This window comes from Podarcis filfolensis (genome assembly GCF_964270895.1).
Source record: "Podarcis filfolensis genome assembly, chromosome: 17".
Taxonomy (NCBI): Eukaryota; Metazoa; Chordata; class Lepidosauria; order Squamata; family Lacertidae; genus Podarcis; species Podarcis filfolensis.
The window spans coordinates 36,731,883-36,751,022 of NC_139621.1; the positions used below are offsets into that span (position 1 = coordinate 36,731,883).

General features: G+C 43.2%; 1 protein-coding gene across 6 annotated transcripts in view; it reads right to left on the bottom strand.

The window, feature by feature from the left end:
• Positions 1-18,428, bottom strand: part of PCGF3 (polycomb group ring finger 3) — a 54,480-nt gene extending 36,052 nt beyond the window's left edge. For all 6 annotated transcript variants that reach the window (XM_083593962.1, XM_083593964.1, XM_083593961.1 and 3 more), the window contains exon 1: positions 18,139-18,428. The gene's annotated coding sequence lies outside the window, so the exon portion shown is untranslated. The remainder of the gene's footprint in view (positions 1-18,138) is intronic.
• Positions 18,429-19,140: the final 712 nt, after the last annotated feature.

Below are 19,140 nucleotides of genomic sequence, written 5' to 3' on the forward strand. Positions count from 1 at the left end.
TGCATGTGGAGGAGCGGAGATGTGAATCCGGTTCCCCAGATTACGTGACTACCGCTCTTAACCACTACACCACGCTGGCTCTAATTAAGGACTGTCCCTTTAAGGGTTGCTCTCATATCAATTTTGCCTACCTGAACATAAGCTTACTGAAGACTAGTGCCAAGCTGTCTCCCTGCCATGCAGTGGTCAGAGACATCATTTCACTTATTAGTCTTCCAAATCAACACACAAGTCGTAGTTGAGATCCCTACATGGAACTAGCTCACCGAACGCAGCCCCAGAGACCCTGAAAGTAGGTGGGCATTAATGCAGCCTTGTCACAGGGACCAATAAATAAATGGGAAACTCCGAATATGTGTTCAAATGAAATTAAAAGTTATGCAGTTTGCTCTACAAGTGAATAAAAGTACAGTATAAAGAAAGAGGAAGCTGCCAGTGTCTTCAGTTTCTTGAAGCTGACAAAATATAGGAAGCATTGCCACATAAGCCTTTTGCTCAAGCTGCCTAAATTAAGAAATCTGACACTAGCTCTCATGTAACCTTGCAGAAGCGCAACCACAAAAATGTACTAGCCCTTCCTCCAAGTGGCACACCTACTCACACTTGGGAGCTCTCACACACACTCAGTGGTAAAGTACCTGCTACGGAGAACATTCGTATCATGAACCTACCGTATTTTTCGCTCTATAACACGCACCCGACCATAACACGCACACAGTTTTTAGAGGAGGAAAACAAGGAAAAAAATATTCTAAACAAAACAGTGGATGTATGATTTTTGTGGTTCATGCTGTGGCCACAGACATGTGATCTGACAGTGAGTTTGGAGTAGCCCAATGCAAAAATCCTGAGGATCCTTGTGGATCCATGCTTTGTAACCACGTTTTTGCACCACTGCGGCCCCAGGCAACAGTGGGTGCATGATTTTTTTGGTGCAAGATGCAGCCATGGACATGCTATGTGATCTGATGGTGAATTTGGGGTGACCCAGTGCAAAAATCCTGAGGATCCATGTGGATCCGTGCTTTGTAACCACGTTTTAAGTGGGGAGGGAAGGAAAAGCACTCAAGGCACAAGGAGCATGCATGGGGTGTGTGGAGAAGGATGCTGCTAATAATGCAGAAGAGGGGTTTAAGGGGAGAAGAAGCACGCGTGGGATGGGTGGAGAAGGATGCTGCTAATAATGAAGAAGAGGCGTATAAGGAGAGAAGGCTCCTCTCCTCTCCCGCTTTGCTCCTTTAAAGCAAGCAGGCTCTGCTTTTCTCCCTCCTCCCCGCTCACCCCCAGCTTAGCGAGCTGAAAAACTTTGCTGCTATGTAGCGAGCTGAGTGGGGAGGAGAGAGGGACAGAGAGCCTGCTTGCTTTAAAGGAACCAACCGGACAGGAGCCGCTTACACTCGTGTAAGCGGCTCCTCTCCTCTCCCGCTTTGCTCCTTTAAAGAAGCAGGCTCTCTGTCCCTCTCTCCTCCCCACTCAGCGGCTCTTCTCCCGCTTTGCTGTTTCAAAGCGAGCCACAGAGGAGGGAAGGAAGGGGAACCATGAATCCTCTGCTCACGACTGCAGCAGATCCCCCCCCCCCGCCACCCGTAGGCATTCCCTCCATAACACGCACAGACATTTCCCCTTACTTTCTAGGAGGAAAAAAGTGAGTGTTATGGTGCAAAAAATACGGTATTTAGAGTTATTTGAGAGTGTCAACAAAAGCATACAGATAGAGGTGATCTGGTTGACGTAGTGTACATGGAGCTTCAAAAAGCTTTCAACAAAGTACCTCACCAAAGACTCCTGAATAAACTTAGCAGCCAAGGTATAAGAGGTTTAGGCCCTCTTGCAAACCAGGAATTGATTAAGCTGCAGGAGGCAAAGAGTAGGGATAAATGAACAGTTTTCCGAATGAAGGTATAGAAAGTGGAGTCCCTCAAGGATCAGCATTGGGACCTGTGCTTTTTAACGCGTTCATAAACAATTTATAGAGTTAGCAATGAGCAGTGAGGTGGCCATGTTTGCTGGTGGTCACTACAACAAAGAGAGATTGTGAAGAGCTCCAAAGGGAACTCTCCAAACTGAGTGAACGGGTGGTAAAATGGCAAAAAACATGAATTAGAAGTGTATTTGGGGGGGGGGGGATTCTCATGATTTTTACAAAAGTTTCTCCCCCCATACCTCAGGCAAATCACAGGTAACCTCAGATATATTATGTGACATGATGGTTTTATTGACATAACTAAAAATCATGATAATTCATCAGGATCGATGTCATGGGTTCATCTTTTTGTGTGTGTCATGCAACTGCCATCAAGTGCTGGATCCATGATTTTTAGCATGCAGTCTATAGACACCAATGTAAAATCTCATTTGGTTGTTGTTCTGGGTGGATCTCATTTTATAAACCATGTAATAAGATCTGTTTTCTGATTTTAGAGGAGCTGACTTTTACCCAGATCCTGTGGAAAGGCAAAGTGTGAATGAATGGGAGCCCTTTCTGGGGGGGGGAGTATTTAAATCATGCAAATTCAAGAAGATCTGTTTTAATTCTGTTGTATCTGACTTTTACTAAATGGAAAAGCAGTGTGGTGTGGGAGCAGCGGGGTGGGAATCTAGCAGAAAAGTCAGTATTCCTTGGCACTGTTTCAAAATTCCACAATGTCCCCATAAGTTTGAGAATCCCCACCTGCGAGTTTAGCTGGAACATCGACTAATGAACGTTTGAAACTCATTGCAGGCATTTTAGGATGCTGTAAATCAAATCCGGGCAAAATGTAGCTAAATTTAATTAAGGTAGTAAACATTTTATAAATGTCCAAAAGCCCTCTTTTTTTAACTTTTACAATTTCAGCTTTAAGTAAAGTCCCAATACTGAATATGTGGTTCTAACAATTCTACAAGAATAACGGCATTAGGACCGAATTATGGCTTCACAGGGGAAATACCTTAGATTAAACAAGCCTCAGTGAAAACTTCAAAAGCAGCCAAACTCAGAAGTCGCTAAATCTTACAACAAAACCAGCAAGGTCAACTTGCATACTGAAAAAAACTGAGTGAGATTCTACCCAAGGATTTCTAGCCCTAATGCAGTTATCTTGGCACTTTCCATATTCAACTGAACATGATCATTTGGGTCATGCTTTAATGCCAGGCAAATAAGGTTTACTCCACACAGATGTGGCAGTACAAAGTCTCCCCATCTGTATCATGGTCCTACCATTGAAATGGCAGTGTTCAAACTGTGTCACTCCAAACTTGTTTTTTAGCTCTGATTCTACCTGAATTTCATTTTGAGACAGAAACTAGGTCCCTAGAAATGATGAGACACCTTCAATGAAAACTGGAAAAAAAAGAAAAAAGAAACATACACCAGCTGGGGTTTTTTGCACCAGGTGAAGCTTCCAAATTGTCAAAGGTAGGCCTACTTAAAGTACATTGTTGTTGCTGTTTAGTTGTTTAGTCGTGTCCGACTCTTCGTGACCCCATGGACCAGAGCACGCCAGGCACTCCTGTCTTCCACTAAAGTACATTACAGTAGTGTAACCTTGAAATTATAAAAGCATAAACAATAGTTGCTTCCTGTGTGAAGTTGTTTTAGGTTGCAGAATAAAATGTAACTGCTCTGGATATTTCAACTACTCTTAGCAAACATGTATTTTATACATGCAACATTTGTTAACCCCACTTTCCAGACTGGCAACTTCTTTTACTAGGAATCCTGGGCTTAGTGGTTGTTGTTGTTTAACTGAAATGGGATGGATGAAGGGGGATAAACGTCACAGCCTTTGTAGGACTGATTAAGTTGCCAACAGAACTACAAGCAGAACCTGTAGGGTGGAAGGTTTTCCAGTGTTTATTTTTTCCACCGAAACAATGAATGGTGCCAACTGCAAATAAATATTAGGTAAGTTTGGCAGTTTCAAAGTTTTTAGCTTTATTTACTAAATACAAATAAAATAAGCATGCTAAATAAGATCGCTCTCTAGGGCATCATAATTTTTTCCATTGCAACTTACCCTATTTTTTTGGGGGGGGGGTTAAGAAAAAATACCAATTCAAAACATTCCAGAAAACTGACACCACAGCCTATCGGCAATTTGATCAAATTGGGAGTGGGAGAAATACAAAAGAGGAACATTTCAGATAAATATGCATGTTGCTAAACAAAACACGAGAAGGAACAAATCCAGTAAATCAGTTATCCACAGATGAGCAATTGGGGTTTCTCAGACCTGTCTGATCTTACAGTCTGGGCTGGAATGCAGCTAGAGGCCTCAGTCTCTGTCACTCGCCTGGCAATAAACTGTGGCTGGATTAAAGCTGAGTCAGGGCAGAAGACTGCTCTTCCGGTCATCTGAAGGTACTTCAGTTTAGTTCACTATCTCTGCCATCTCCTCAGTATTTTTTCCTCATAAACTCTTGGCTCTCCCTCTCAACCTCTTCACCATTCCTTCTCTCAATCTCCTTGGAGGAGAAGACAAAAAAATTCAGTCCCCCTTGGCACAGGTTTTTTTGGGAGGGGTTAACGACAAACCCCAGTTTGATTACTCAGTTTGACCGGGGGGGGGCTGCAAAACGTGAGGTTTGCTCTGCAAAACCCTGCAAAACAACTGCAAAACTGTGGCACAGGTTTGGAGGGGATCCCAGATTTCGGGCTTAATGAAGTTCCTCTGCAGCAAAAATGTTTTCATTCTCAGCATCCCACGGGGGTAACTTTGGTGACAAACCATTTGATGAGAGTCTGAAAAACTTACTGCAGGCTGACCTAACAATATCCGCGCAAGTATCCGCCTGATGACAGCTAGGAATAACCTCTAGGTGACCAAGTTAAAGAAATGTGTATATTGAGGCATTCAGGTATAGGTATAGGTGGGCTAGTAAAATTGTATGCAGATTCATAATTTCATAGACTTATATGCAAGGCTATTGGGGGGGATGCTTTTGAATTGATGCTTTTGAATTATGGTGCTGGAGGAGACTCTTGAGAGTCCCATGGACTGCAAGAAGATCAAACCTATCCATTCTGAAGGAAATTAGCCCTGGGTTCTCACTGATAGACAGATCCTGAAGCTGAGGCTCCAAGACTTTGGCCACCTCATGAGAAGAGAAGACTCCTTGGAAAAGACCCGGATGTTGGGAAGGATGGGGGCACAAGGAGAAGGGGACGACAGAGGACGAGATGGTTGGACAGTGTTCTCGAAGCTACAAACATGAGTCTGACCAAACTGCAGGAGGCAGTGGAAGACAGAAGTGCCTGGCGTGCTCTGGTCCATGGGGTCACGAAGAGTCGGACACGACTAAACAACAACAACAACATTGGGGGGGCGGGAGGAAGCTGTTGAAATCAGCACTAGCAACTTCCTAATCAGTGCTAGTTGACTAAAATTGAGAGAAGTGGGTTACTTGTATCTAGTCTGAAAACTTATCACAGAAATGATATTGAAATTAATATAATGCATTTAGAACATGGGTATCAGGCTGCCTAATACCCAGTGGGGGAATGTGTTAATTTTGCTCTTTCGTTTTTCTCAGGAGCAAAGGGGAAAGGATGTATTTTCAACTTCTAGTTGACTTGTCAACTTCAAATGAAATGTCCAAATTAATATTTATGTCACAAACAACTTTGCTATAGGTAAACAAGGATTCACATCTGACATTTAGCCTTCTGCATGTTTGCTAAAGGAAACAAACAAAAAGCTCAACTTCTGTGCAAAATGTGCAGTTGTCTTTAACCGTGGGGGCTTCACAGTGTTCCCTACTTTCACCCTCAAGGATGTTTTCCTGTATTGTGGCTCCTCACCTAGTGCAGTGAAAACCTCTTTCTGACTCCTCTACAAACCAAAGATGTGAACCAGCCACGCTTCTCCCATCCCTCTCTGAGTGATCTCCTTCCCACACCCAATTGCCCATTGTTGCATTATAATCCTTTGCTTTCTGTTCATCATCAAACTGAAGAGACAGAAGATGCAAGTGTACCCACTTGCCTCACCAAAGGTTCTGAAATAGGTTGAGAGCTGTTAAGATCTTTTGTTTTTGTTTTTTCTATGATCAGTTTAGTCTTCAGGACTATCACTCTCTCCATCTTGACAAGAGGATCTTTGTCCTTTTAACTGCTTCACAGAAAAAAAGAAATTCAACTTGCCAGAAAATTTTCACTTGTTGAATTTCTGCTTCTAGTGCAAATGCAAAGCTCTTCTGTTAAGAGAAAAAGCAACAATCCTAGAGGCTGAACAAAAAAGAGTGTTCCTAGCCATATTGACGAGATACAGGGTGAGTCCTTTAAAAGAGGCCCCATGGATACAGAGTACACATGTTCCACGGGGCCTCTTTTAAAAGACTCACCCTGTACAAGAGGTACTATGGCACTTCCAGCTCTAGCCTATTATGAAAACCAGATTTAAAAGGCTGCAATCCTAAATACCCTAGCAAGGGAGTAAGTCCCACTGAACAAAGAGGAACTTACTTCTGAGTAGACATGTACAGATCACAATGGAAGGCCAGAATCAGATGCAAGACCATGAAATGAGTTTTTTCCCTTGTCTCCCCTTAATATCTTATGGAAATACATGACAGAATGACATCGCACTGTGCATTCCTCTACCACCTCTCAACAATACTAAAGGTAAAGGGACCCCTGACCATTAGGTCCAGTCGTGACCGACTCTGGGGTTGCGGCGCTCATCTCGCTTTATTGGCCAAGGGAGCCGGCGTTTGTCCTCAGACAGCTTCCGGGTCATGTGGCCAGCATGACTAAGCCGCTTCTAGCGAACCAGAGCAGCGCACGGAAACGCCGTTTACCTTCCCGCTAGAGCGGTACCTATTTATCTACTTGCACTTTGACGCGCTTTTGAACTGCTAGGTTGGCAGGAGCAGGGACCGAGCAACAGGAGCTCACCCCGTCGCGGGGATCTGAACCGCCGACCTTCTGATCGGCAAGTCCTAGGCTCTGTGGTTTAACCCACAGCGCCACCCACGTCCCTGGTGGGTGCCTGGACCTGGGGCAAGAAGAAGAATACATAACATAATATGCTTCCATAAGTCTATCTATATTAAGCAATTAACAAAAATGTATCTTTTAAACATTTGTTTCTAAACTGCTGTGCATATATTTATATCTATTATACATTCTGTTTATTGTACACAGCTGTGCAAACATTTGTTGAGAAGGAAATTTGTGTATTCTTAAATATAATATTATTGAGAAGAGGAGGGTGAACTTGTCACAGACTCTGTGTATTTAGCAGCAACCTATGTTTGGCATGACATTTAGTTCTGTCTCAATCCTAGGACCATTTTTTTCTCATGCACCATTTACAGGCTCAGATTCTGAGTGAAAGACTCTGGCACCCTTCAAATATGGATTGTTAGCTTTTTCATAATGTCAGTGAAACCTTGATTCACAAACTGTCAATCCAGATTAATATCCAGTATTACCGGTAGTTGACTACCAACCTAATAAACTGTGTTAGTAGAAAATCTGAATGAGCTTCAACCACTGTGATGCTATGAACCTTCGATCACTTCACATCACTTCACACCTAATTAGGAACGTGTTAAAAACACTGAGATTTGAAGTGCTATTGTGCAGAGTTACTGTTAGCATGCCACATTATTTGCTGCCAAATCAAATACATGGTTGGCACATTTATAAGGATATTCACTCCATGTTTCAAATATTCTGTTTAAATTATCTGAAGAACCCACAGGAATCGTTCATTATACAAATTGGCTTATTTAACTGGTGTTTTAGATTTCTAATAGGACCTGAAAAAACAATTAGCAGAAACCAGAGAATTGTTAGATTTGGCAGTAGAGAGGACCCATCAGCCTAGGAGGCCTGAACCTCTTTCCTTTTTTACGTAAAATACTGAACGAAGCTTGTGTTTGGCAAACAAACATCCAGGTTTCTGACTCTACTCAAATCTAAGTAAACTGGGCTTTCTTAAAGGGCCGGCCTTCCAGACAGGCACTTTTGCATTCTATGGTGTGTTACCTTCACCTTGAAATGGCAAGATACTGTGGGTGGCAGTATCATGTTCCTCTGGTTGAGGGATCCAGTTCTATGGACTCTGGTGCTGTAACATCAGAGAGACCTCTTTGCCATCCTCTGGTTCAAGGATACTGCCAGGGCTTTTCTTCAGCTGCAACTCACCGGAACACAGTTCCGGCACCTCTCAGGTAGCCGCTATTGCCATTATAAGAGAACAAGGGAGGAGTTCATGCACCTCTTTTTCTAGAAAAATTGAACTGGGTACCGTCATTCACAGCATGAGGCTCCGAGTAAGGAACCAGATCTTACTCTAGCCTCCGACTTGGTGCCTTGGTAAATGCTAGACTGTGGGGTCATGACATGAATGTGTGGTTCCACCTCAGAGAACCCCTAGGTAAGAGGGTAACTACTGCAGAACTTCTCATACTTTCCATCTAAAAAAGCTGAACAGTAGACCTAAAAATTAGGTTTCCACTAGTAAAATGCATTAGAAATATGGTAAATTAGCATAAATCCAGAATTCCTGAGAGTGTAAAGATATTTTCAGAAGACAAAAATCATCCCAATTTAGCTACACCCTCATTAAATGGAGCTGCTCCAGGCAGCCTGCTTTCTTAAAGCTCATTTCTCCCTTGATGTTAATCACCACAGAACAATGCTAAGCAATTGTCCAGGTTTGTAAAAACCTAGCTGTTTCACAAAGGATGAATTTGGTTCACAGTCATCCTTGTTTAGCAAGAAGGCAATACAATCTGGCCAATTATTAAATGGCAGAAAGTGAACGAGAATCTTATATTAAACTAATAAGGAATAAGAGAATAAAGAAACTGAAGGTTGTAATAGCGCTTTCAGACAAATACTGTATTCTGGAATGGTGATGGTTTGAAGGCAAATGACACAGTTCTATAGCTCCTAAGTTGCTTGGATGGGAGACCACCTGGAAATGGCATTTGAGCTATGCTCACATATGCCAGGAAGACATACTATGAATTATTGTTTCCAAAATCACATGTATAATTGACGCAATACCAACTTAAGCAAGCTACTTAAGAAGTTTATAAGAAACTGACCCCCTGATTTAAAATTTGGACACAAATGGAAAGTTCTATTGTACTTAAATTCCAGTTTGTGGCATTTAGTTGGTCACTGTGAGAACAGAACACTGGACTAGATAGCCCTTTCGTCTTATCCAGCAGGGCTCTTCTTACATTCTTAAGGCTGCAATCCTACATCCACTTACTTGGAAATAAGCCCCACTGAACTCCATGAGGCTTACTCCTGCATGGTACAGTGGTTAGAGTGTCAGATTAGGACCTGGGAGACCAGGGTTCAAATCCCCACAGGCCATGAAGCTCACAATGCACCTTGGGCCAATCACTGCCCCTCAGCCTAGCCTACCTGACAATGTTGTTGTATAGATTAAATGAGGAGGGGGAGAACAATGTGTGCAACCTTGCACTCCGGGGGGGGGGGGAGAGGTGGAAGAAATAAAAACAAAGCACAGGTTTAAAGCTGATTTTAAAAGGAAATATTCAGTTTGTCCAGAAAAAAAGAGAGGCCCTATTCTCCTGCAGATATAGAGATTTCAATGAGGCTTCAAGAAACAAAAGGCTTGCAAATGGCCTTGCACCAAGGGCGCAACCCACCAGGAAGCTCTCCTGTGTAGCTGCCATTTATTTTAATCACTTAATGAGTCTTGTGCAAGACAATTTTCCAGGAAAGCGTATTCTAAGAGCAGTGTTATAAACTCAGATATATAAGCTAGGCGCCAATTGCCAAAACGAATGTCTAGTTCTCATTTTGGGGCCAGGCGGCTTGAAGGTCGATTTTTTCAATACAACTTCATGGTTCTTAAAATTTGTTCTGATTGTGCAGATAAAATATCACAGACTTCTACAGGATGTGTTTTAAGTGTGTGAAAACAGGCAAGATCCAAGGATCACCAGGCATGCACCTCCAGATAGTGGAGACATCAGGCGCCATCCTGGCGGCAGGGCATCTTCACTTGATCGCAAGTGGCGCTGGTGGGACCTGGTGCCTGGTAAATTTCAAACACTGCCTACAAGAAATCCAAATTATCTCATGCTGGACCTAAGCATCTACCACGCCTTTTGCATACTGGGTCTACCTCATGAATAGACACCAATTCTTTCCACCAGCCAAACCATCTTTAAAAGATAAATGTGCATCCCAGGCAAACTAAGCACCAATGAAGAGGTAGGCCTACCATACAAACAATGCCATATGTAATCGAAGGAGTATGTGGGTACATCATCAATTAGCATATTTTCAGAGTGCAACATTTCAGCATTCACACTATCATAGGGCTATGACAACTAACACCACCTGTTGCTTGCTAGGACATCTCAAACTCAAATGGCTATCACTGAGTACTTTTTTTTTTTTGTATCCTGTAGCATCTCTGGAGAACGCAATAGCTTTGTTTGCACACATAACACTTTTTCAACCCTGAAGTTTGAGATCAATTAACATATCTGGCACTTGCATGTGGGTAAAACCACCTAACCCTGAATAAACATACTCTCCAAAAACAATGGCACATGCTAAACGATCAGCAGCAAGTTACTCAAAAAGTAGCATTCATACTTACGAAGAATGAAACTGAGCAATGCACTTAAAACATGTAGGTTTCTATAGTGTATTCAGAAATCTTATCTTGGCAACCGAAATTTTTAACTATTGCAGATCAAAATATTTTTGAGCTGAAAAGTAACACTCATGCACTTTCCTAAAGATGAAAGAGCAGTTTGCATTAGTTCTGAATTATATATCACTGCTATTAATAAGTAGGTAAAGCAGAATGCTCTGTTTGGTTTTACCAATTGACCTGATATGAACCCATGCATATGGATATATGGCAACCTACTCACCCGAATTAAATATTTCTGATCCTAGGATTGAGCAATGGGTGTTAAAAGTAGCTGCAACAGAAAAAAACTGTCAATTTTTTTGTATTTGATTTTAGAATGTGATTTGCCAGGTAAGCCTCCATCAAATAGTGCTTAATTGGGGGGGGTTCCCCTAAAAGCTGACGACTTGGAAGTAGATTACTGGGGTGCAGATGTGGTCAACATCAATATTTGCTGTGGCACACAGAAAGGCAACCATTTTCAGGCGGAAGAGGAATAAAGAAGACTATATTTCAGCCTCAAGCACTATGTTATAATGCATAGGTTTTGAATCAAGCCCTTAGGGTAGCTTCCCATGAATCCCTCCCACCTCTGGAAAGTATCAAGAACATACAGTATTGACCAACCCATGCACTCAAAAACTGCATCTTACTAATTCGTCAATACCCTTGGCAACAGTTTCTACTTCAGAGTCCTTCTATTCACAGCTCCCAATGTGGACTGAAGCGTTCAGATTTGGAGTACGTGGCTCCAGATTTCACACCATCAGACACACGTAAATAGAAACAATTGCACAGCTTTGGAACAGCAGCAGATAGAAGCAGATTTGTGTGCATTTGAACTGTCTGATGACTCTTAAGAACAGCAAAATGTCGGGGGGTATTTGGTTTGAAGGATATGTCTTCCAACATGGTGTAACAGTAGAAGGCTTTCACATGCATTTAACCGGTACAGCAGTTTCATTCTTGGTAGGTTTTATAGCCCTCAGCATTTATGTTTATGCAGAACCACCCTGAGAAAGCGCCTTGAGGGCAACTCTCTATACAAGTGTTTCCCTAACTTGGGTCTCCTGCTGTTTTTTGAACTACAACTCCCATCATCCTAGCTAGCAAAACCAGTGGTCAGGGATAGGGGGAATTGTAGTCTGGAAACAGCTGGAGATCTAAGTTTGGGAAAACACTGCTCTGAACCAAAGTCCACTGCCAAGACTAATGGGTTCTTCTCTTTCACCTATGAGACTAGTCTGGATGACCTTGGCTGCTCATCCCTACTTTATAGTCATTATAACATCATTATAAAAGTTCAGGTAACATACAGCATACTAGTAATTTATTGCTGAAGTTTCCTGTCCTTTATTGTGACTAACCCATTGGTAGTCAACTTGTGGAGCGGCACGATCAGCTTGGAACTGTGGCACTCTTGGATAGGAGCAAGTCATCTCATGCAACCAGCTGTGGCACAGATATATTTGATTAATATCTAAACTAATAAAAAGATAAAAACGGAGTCAGTCCCGCACTTCTGCCAGCTCCCAAAATCAGTAGATGCAGCAGCATCTCAAGGTACATGGGAGGGAGGCTGTATATGTACTTTGGTGCGTAGCAGAGTGGTACCATTTTGATCTTGACTTGCCACACTATTGCCAAAAAGGTTGACAATCCATGAAAGCACTAAAAGCTCAAGGCCACTACAAACAGGACAAGAGTCCTACATGAGAAGCACTTCAATCCTGGAAATAGAATGCAACCTGGGTATATTTCACTACACACATTTGTGGCATATATACCTATGAAGTTGATCAAACAGTGTCAAACCTTTTTGGTAACTCTCTCTACAAACAAGTTCAAAAGTACAAGAAAACTCTACTGTGTGCAAAACTACACATGCTACACGTACAGCCATACACTTTGTGTACGTCAAGTTGACCCATCAAGCTAGGGAACTGACAGGAGTCCATGCATGATAGTTGCATGTTGTTTCATATTTGGCAATGTTTCTCACGTAGAAAATTTCTCACATTTGATGTGACTCCTGCTTTCTGACTATACCTGGTGAGATGACAACATTTGTTCTACTTCCATGAATGACAAATAATTACAGTGACAAATGACACATCTGTGAGTGGCACCTTACTTAACACCACCACTTCATTCCCACTGAACATTAAATTCATTTAAAATAAACTGGAGGTGGACAAAAACTTCCTTAAAAATAATCTCAAGTGGAATAAAGCTTCTCAAGCATTTTTTTAAAGAATAAAACTCTCTGATAAGAACTTCCCAAAGCGTAATCGCTGTTATATTCCAAACTCACAGAATTTTTAAAAGCTGGTGTTGCTGTTAGAAGGTTGATCTTAACTTTATAAACACTGGAATCAAGGGCCATTCACAAGGGTCATATCGGAGGGGATAATAAAAGGTATCTGTTCACAGCAGCTCAACCACATATCTAAGAGAGGAGCATTCATCCTTGTCAAAGCAGTGACAGGGTTTTTTTAAAAAAATATATATGATGACAGGGTTAAGGACATCAGAAAGGAAAAAGTTGCAACTGTCTGGGGATTGGTTCTGGGAGTGAGAAATTATACTCTACTTTTCTCTCAGTTTATTTGAAGAATGAAGGCGCAAGCCAGAAGTAAGTTTTACCACTTCATTCTGCTGATGGCTTACATTATTCCATCAACAGAGAATTGCTGAGGAAAGTGGTGCTAAGATCACTTGTTGGAATGGGGAAAGTTATATGACATGGAGGGAAATGTTCTACCAGAAGAGGTGCTCTGCTATGGGGTGTTCATATACATGTACAAAAGTATTTGTATTGTGAGCACATGGGAAACAGTGGCTCATTTTTAAATTTACTTTTTACATGTAATAGCTGGAAAACCTGTCTTACTCAGAATTTGAGGGAGAAAAGTGAATAAATATGCTTAATTTCTTCCCTCGATCATTTTTATATATATAAAAAAAACAAGACAGGGCATTCTTCAATATTTCTATTCAATCCAAAAGCCTTTTCATTTTAATGTCACAATATTCTCAAAGTGAACCAACCTGCTTCACAGAAAAGGAGTGCCTTGCAGTCCAGTCCTATGAATAACTGAGCTCTGGCAAGCAGCTTCAACATCAGGTAGAATTTGGTGGCACCAGCAAGACTTTACACCCAAGGAGTTTGGCCACTGGCTACCGTCGGCCAATCCAAGACACTATGGCAGAGGGGCAGCCTAACAACAATGCACTAAACAACCATTCCTTAAGACCAGGGGTCAGCAAACTTTTTCAGCAGGGGGCCGGTCCACTGTCCCTCAGACCTTGTGGGGGGCCAGACTATATTCTTTTTTGGGGGGGGGGGATGAACGAATTCCTATGCCCCACAAATAACCCAGAGATGCAGTTTAAATAAAAGCACGCATTCTACTCATGTAAAAACACGCTGATTCCTGGACCGTCCACGGGCCAGATTTAGAAGGCGATTGGGCCGGATCCGGCCCCCGGGCCTTAGTTTGCCTACCCATGCTTAAGACACTATGCAGCAGCTTCATGCAAATGCCTTTCACAGGTGAAATGTGGTTGAATCTGGACCACAGCAGAGGTAGGATGCATATAAAATTCAGAAGATTTTACTCGTACAGTCCCCTGTCTGCCTTTGGGGCTACCACAGAGCCAGCTATAGCTGAATAAGCCTGAGTGCCTGAAATATGATAGTAACTGGCTGTAATGGGAGTTCAGCTGACAGGCAATGTTACAAGACAGACCTGCCCTACTTCCCTCACCTAGGATGGATGTCACTAAGGCTGCATCAGTCCAACCCACTTTCTGCACCAATCACAGCTACACAGAACCGAAGTGCTAGAACGTAACAAAAACCAGCATGACAATCACATTTTCAAGCATGCGATGCATGGGTGTGCTTAAGACTTGCACTTTTAATTTCACTAGTTGAAGCCACGAAGTTCTTTGTATTAAATCTATCTGAGCCACTTGCCACTCCAAAGCCAGATTGCCATGGCTAATATCAAACAGCTCTATTTCAAACAACTATTTGTTTGTTTATTAAATGTGTATACCTCTCTTCATCCGTAAATCTCAGGGCGGCTCACAACATAAAATATACAATATAAAAAATATATAATAAGAACAAGAACAAAAATAAACCAATAATCCTCCTTCCCACAACACGTTTAAAAGTGTATTGGATGTTTATCAGCCCAAGGCCTGGCAGAAGAGGAACGTTTTTGACTGGCACCTAAAGGTGTATAATGCAGGTGCCAGCACATAAATGGTACCTGAAAATGAAGTTAGCATAAAGACTTGCAATGCTAAGTTGAAAGTATTTTCACACTAAGATTTGGCTATTTGGGGTAAAATTGGTCAAAAGTGAACTTTGATCTTTTCTATCACAAAGCAAGCGCACATAGGCTATTATTACTACGTATATAGATTAAATCAATGGTTTCATAGGCTTATCAGAGATTCTTTAATCAGAAGATCAGCAATGACAGGTCAGTTTGCTTAAATAAACAACTTGCCCACTACTGCCAATCTTCCCCTCTAATGTGCAGACACAGAACCCTCTGCTAAGAAGTATTCTCTGTTTGCAGAGAATTATGATGAAGCCCAACAGCCCTAACCAACGCTCTTGAAGAACAGATTGTTAACACCAAACACGCCCCAGAATCTTTTGCAAACCAACAGTGGCTCCCTAGTAGACATGTTGACATTGAAATGGTAGAAAACTTGAAAACTCTTGGCTAAGGTGACTTCTGGCATCACTACAGTATATGTTAGCTCCATTTCTACCCTTGATAAATTTTAGCAGCCTTAAGATCACTTTGCAAGACATTACAGAAAGAGGCGCAGGTTCTGCAGTGTATGTATGGAGAAAAATCACACACATAATGTTCCCAAACATTATGGAGAAGAAGCAGATATGTACAAAAGTTAACACATACCAGCTTCTGTTATGTGAAGCAGCTGTCAGTATATTTAAATAAGATCTCTCTTAGGTGTAAAGTTTGGCTATGACCTAGCAAAAAGCTTCTTAAGTGTCAGTAATGTCTTCCGCACGGTAAATACCTTTGTGAAACAGGTCATCACAGGTTAGAAGCAAAATAGAGCTTCTGAATCAGGGGTAACAGAAAGCCTGAATTACAGTTTTAGGCTGCGGCTCAGCAAAAGAGCAGGGACCAAAGATGTTGTAACGGCATCATCCAATGCCCTCCCCCCAGGCTCTGCTGGCAGAGTGGAAGTGAATGCCATCCACTTCCAAGCTTTTTAAAAATGTGACTTTTTTCATTGCCCTCCCACTATTTTCAAAGAGAGGGAGAGGTTCAGACACACTCAGAAACATGTCTAGCTTTCCCCTGGGTTTGGGGGTTTAGCAGGAGACCAGGATGACTTAGGATCTTTTGGATATCAGCAACTTCCCAGAATCCCCCCTATTTGGTCCTTTCCATGTCAGAGCTTTCATCAGTTGGGCCAGAGCATCAGAGAGGAGGCTCAGACGTCTGCTCTCCCCACCTGACATCAGGTAGAGCTAATCCATCCTTCAGCCCCTGAGACACCGTCCCAGGACCGTAGGAATGCACAGAAAGATACTATGAAAATATAATCAGATAACAAGGAGAAATATATATATGGATAACTTCAAAGATAAGCAGACATATAAAGTTGAACACTGCTAGAAAAGTGGTATAAAAATACATTTGGAGTCTAGATTTAAAAGTGTAGCTTTACCTTGAAAGCACACATTTTCACACACCATTGCATTTATTAAATAATATAGCAAGCATTTTAAACTAGAAATACCAATTCTTGTAGGAAGATTTAGGGCAATTTATGTGGAGCATATGAAAATCTAGAGCCCACTTGTAATTAGTTACGAAGATGTATCTATTTATCACCAAATCCTAATCACATTCCCACAGCATTTACAAAACTGAAATTCCAACATGATAAAGTGATTTTAACAAATCCAAGTTAAACTGAACTTCAAGCCACAAAAGTGTGTTTCTTCAATTACACCCCATCACTAGAAGCACAGATCTCAAGTTCACAACACACTAGCCTGAGGTAAATCATGTTTGCATCACATTTACTAACACATTATCTCCTACTTTTTTTTGACAGTGCACCCATCCCAGAATAGCAGAGCCACTCAGAATAATTTCTGAAACAAATTTTTTTAGTTATCAATAGCACTATAGATAGTTCATCTCAACTACGGATTTGATCACCTCTCCTATCTCTTCCATCAAAGGAGGTCTTAAAACTATTTACTATGTGAGAACATTTGGCTAAATTGCTGGACATGAACTTCCTTAATGGCAAAATCAAGAAGCACTCTGAGAAGTATCAAATAGTGGAGTGGCGAATTCAGAAACAAACAAAAACAATACTTCATTACAGCAAATAACACTCATATAGACACCTGAGGCCATGAACACCTCGAGAGCCCAGGGTGTTCCGATGTGGGCAAGCTTCAAGTTAGTTACTTGCTGATACCAAGCCCAGACTTCCACAGATCAACTTGAGAGACTCACAACTATGCAGTAACCTTAAATTGAGCCAGGGCGAAATCCCCAATAAAACACAGCAAACCACACTTTTCCCCTTCTTTTTGTACACCATCAAACCCATGTGGCAGCCTTCCAGTTTAAACTGCACTTGGGCTATGGGAACCACCATAGTACAAGCGAGGCGCCGGTGTGAACCAGCCCTTAGTCACCAACACAAGCAGAGACTACTCCTTGGCACAACTTGGGGGCGGGGAGGTGGGTTGAGAAAGCAGATAAAATCAATGGTAGCTTTTCAATGCGAGGGATTTAAATCCTTTTAAAAGAGTGTGTGTAAGGGGAGTTACACATTTCTGAAAGATCTAAGGACCCCTTCCACTTTTGGAGGGGTGGGTGGGGAGGCAAATCGCCATGGGGAAGAAGACTTCTTCTTATTATTATTATTAAAACCAGCTTATGATTTGTGGGGAGGGGGGAGTGGGGTAGAAGGAGAAAGTCTCCAACTCTGGATCAGGAAGACCACCACCACCACCCTTTCCCTGGAGGGCATTTGCTGCAGTCGCAGAAAGTTAAGGACGCGCGTACCCTTCAAACCCACCTCCCCAATTCCCTCTCCTTTTCTTCAACCAACACCTCCCCTTGACATAGACACCCCCCCAATAAAAAAAACCCCAAACCCACAAAATCCCAGCGGTGTGTGGCGAGGAGGGAGCAGGAGCTTTTGGCCCTCCGCACCTCTGGCACATCCACCTGCCCCCCTCCCCACCTGCCCCCCTCCCCAATAACAACCCCCCTTCCTGTCGCGGGAAGCAGGGGGCGGCCCCGCCACCCGAGGCATGTTTTGGGGGGGGCGAGGGCGAGGGGGGTGGTCTCCCCTCACGGCCGCCCCCCAAAACACCTTTGGCCCTCACAGGCGTGAGGGAGGGAGGGAGCCCTCGGCGGGGGCCTCCGCCGCAACTCCGGGCAGGGAAAGGAGGCGAGAAGGGGGAGAAGACACTGACCTGGCTGGGGGGAGAAGGAGGAAGAGGAGGAGGAGGAGGCAGCAGCAGCAGCAGCAACGAGGACGGCGCCGGCCACGCGGGTGGGGTGGTGGGGGAGGGAGCCCGCTCCCCTCAGACACACTCGCCGGTGGGGGATATTTTTATTTTATTTTTAATATATATATATATATATATATGCAGATATGGAGACAGACGCGTGTATATGTGTATCTATCTATATATATATATATATAAACAGAACCCGGAGAAGGTTAGAATGGGGGTGGGGGGGGGAATTATTCCGGTCGGGAGTTAGTACAACAAAGAGGCGGAAATAGCCGAGCGGAGCCGAGCGCGCCCGAGCGGGGGCGCCGCGAGCCCCGGAGCATGCGCGCTCGGGCCCGGACCGAGCGCGCGCCGCCTCACCACCACCAGCAGCAGCGCGACTGGTTGCCGGTCGGCGGCCAAGTCCCTCAGACCTGGGCGAAGGGAACCTTCGGCAGGATGAGGGGAAAGGGGCGGGGCCTGGCAGGGGCTGGCGACGCCCCCGTGAGGGGAGGGGGAGTCGGAGGGCGAGAGGACCTTTAACGCACACGCCCCCCCTCCCCACGCGCGTGTGTGCGCGCGCACGCACACCTTCCGTTCCCATGGCGACGGGCTGCTGCTTCTGGGCCCAGGTCGCGGCTCGCGCCCTGATCGGAGTGGGGCTCCCCCCATATTGACGCTGCTCGCTTTTCCACGCTTGCAAGAACGCCATACAGCAATGTTAAATCAACAGCTGCTGTTGCCCTCTTGCCTTGCGGGTTTCTTTTTTTTTTTTCTCCCTCTAGCGCGTCAGCAAAATGTTTTGGAAACTCTTAATAAAATAAAATAAAAACTCAGGTCTTGGGTATCAATAAGAAGACTTAGGGCAGAGGTTCCCAAGTTTTTCGTCCCTGCGACACTTTTTAGACATGCACCATTTGTCCACACAGTAATTCAGTTTTACTAACAAATCGGAGGTTAAGCTAATATCCCTTATAA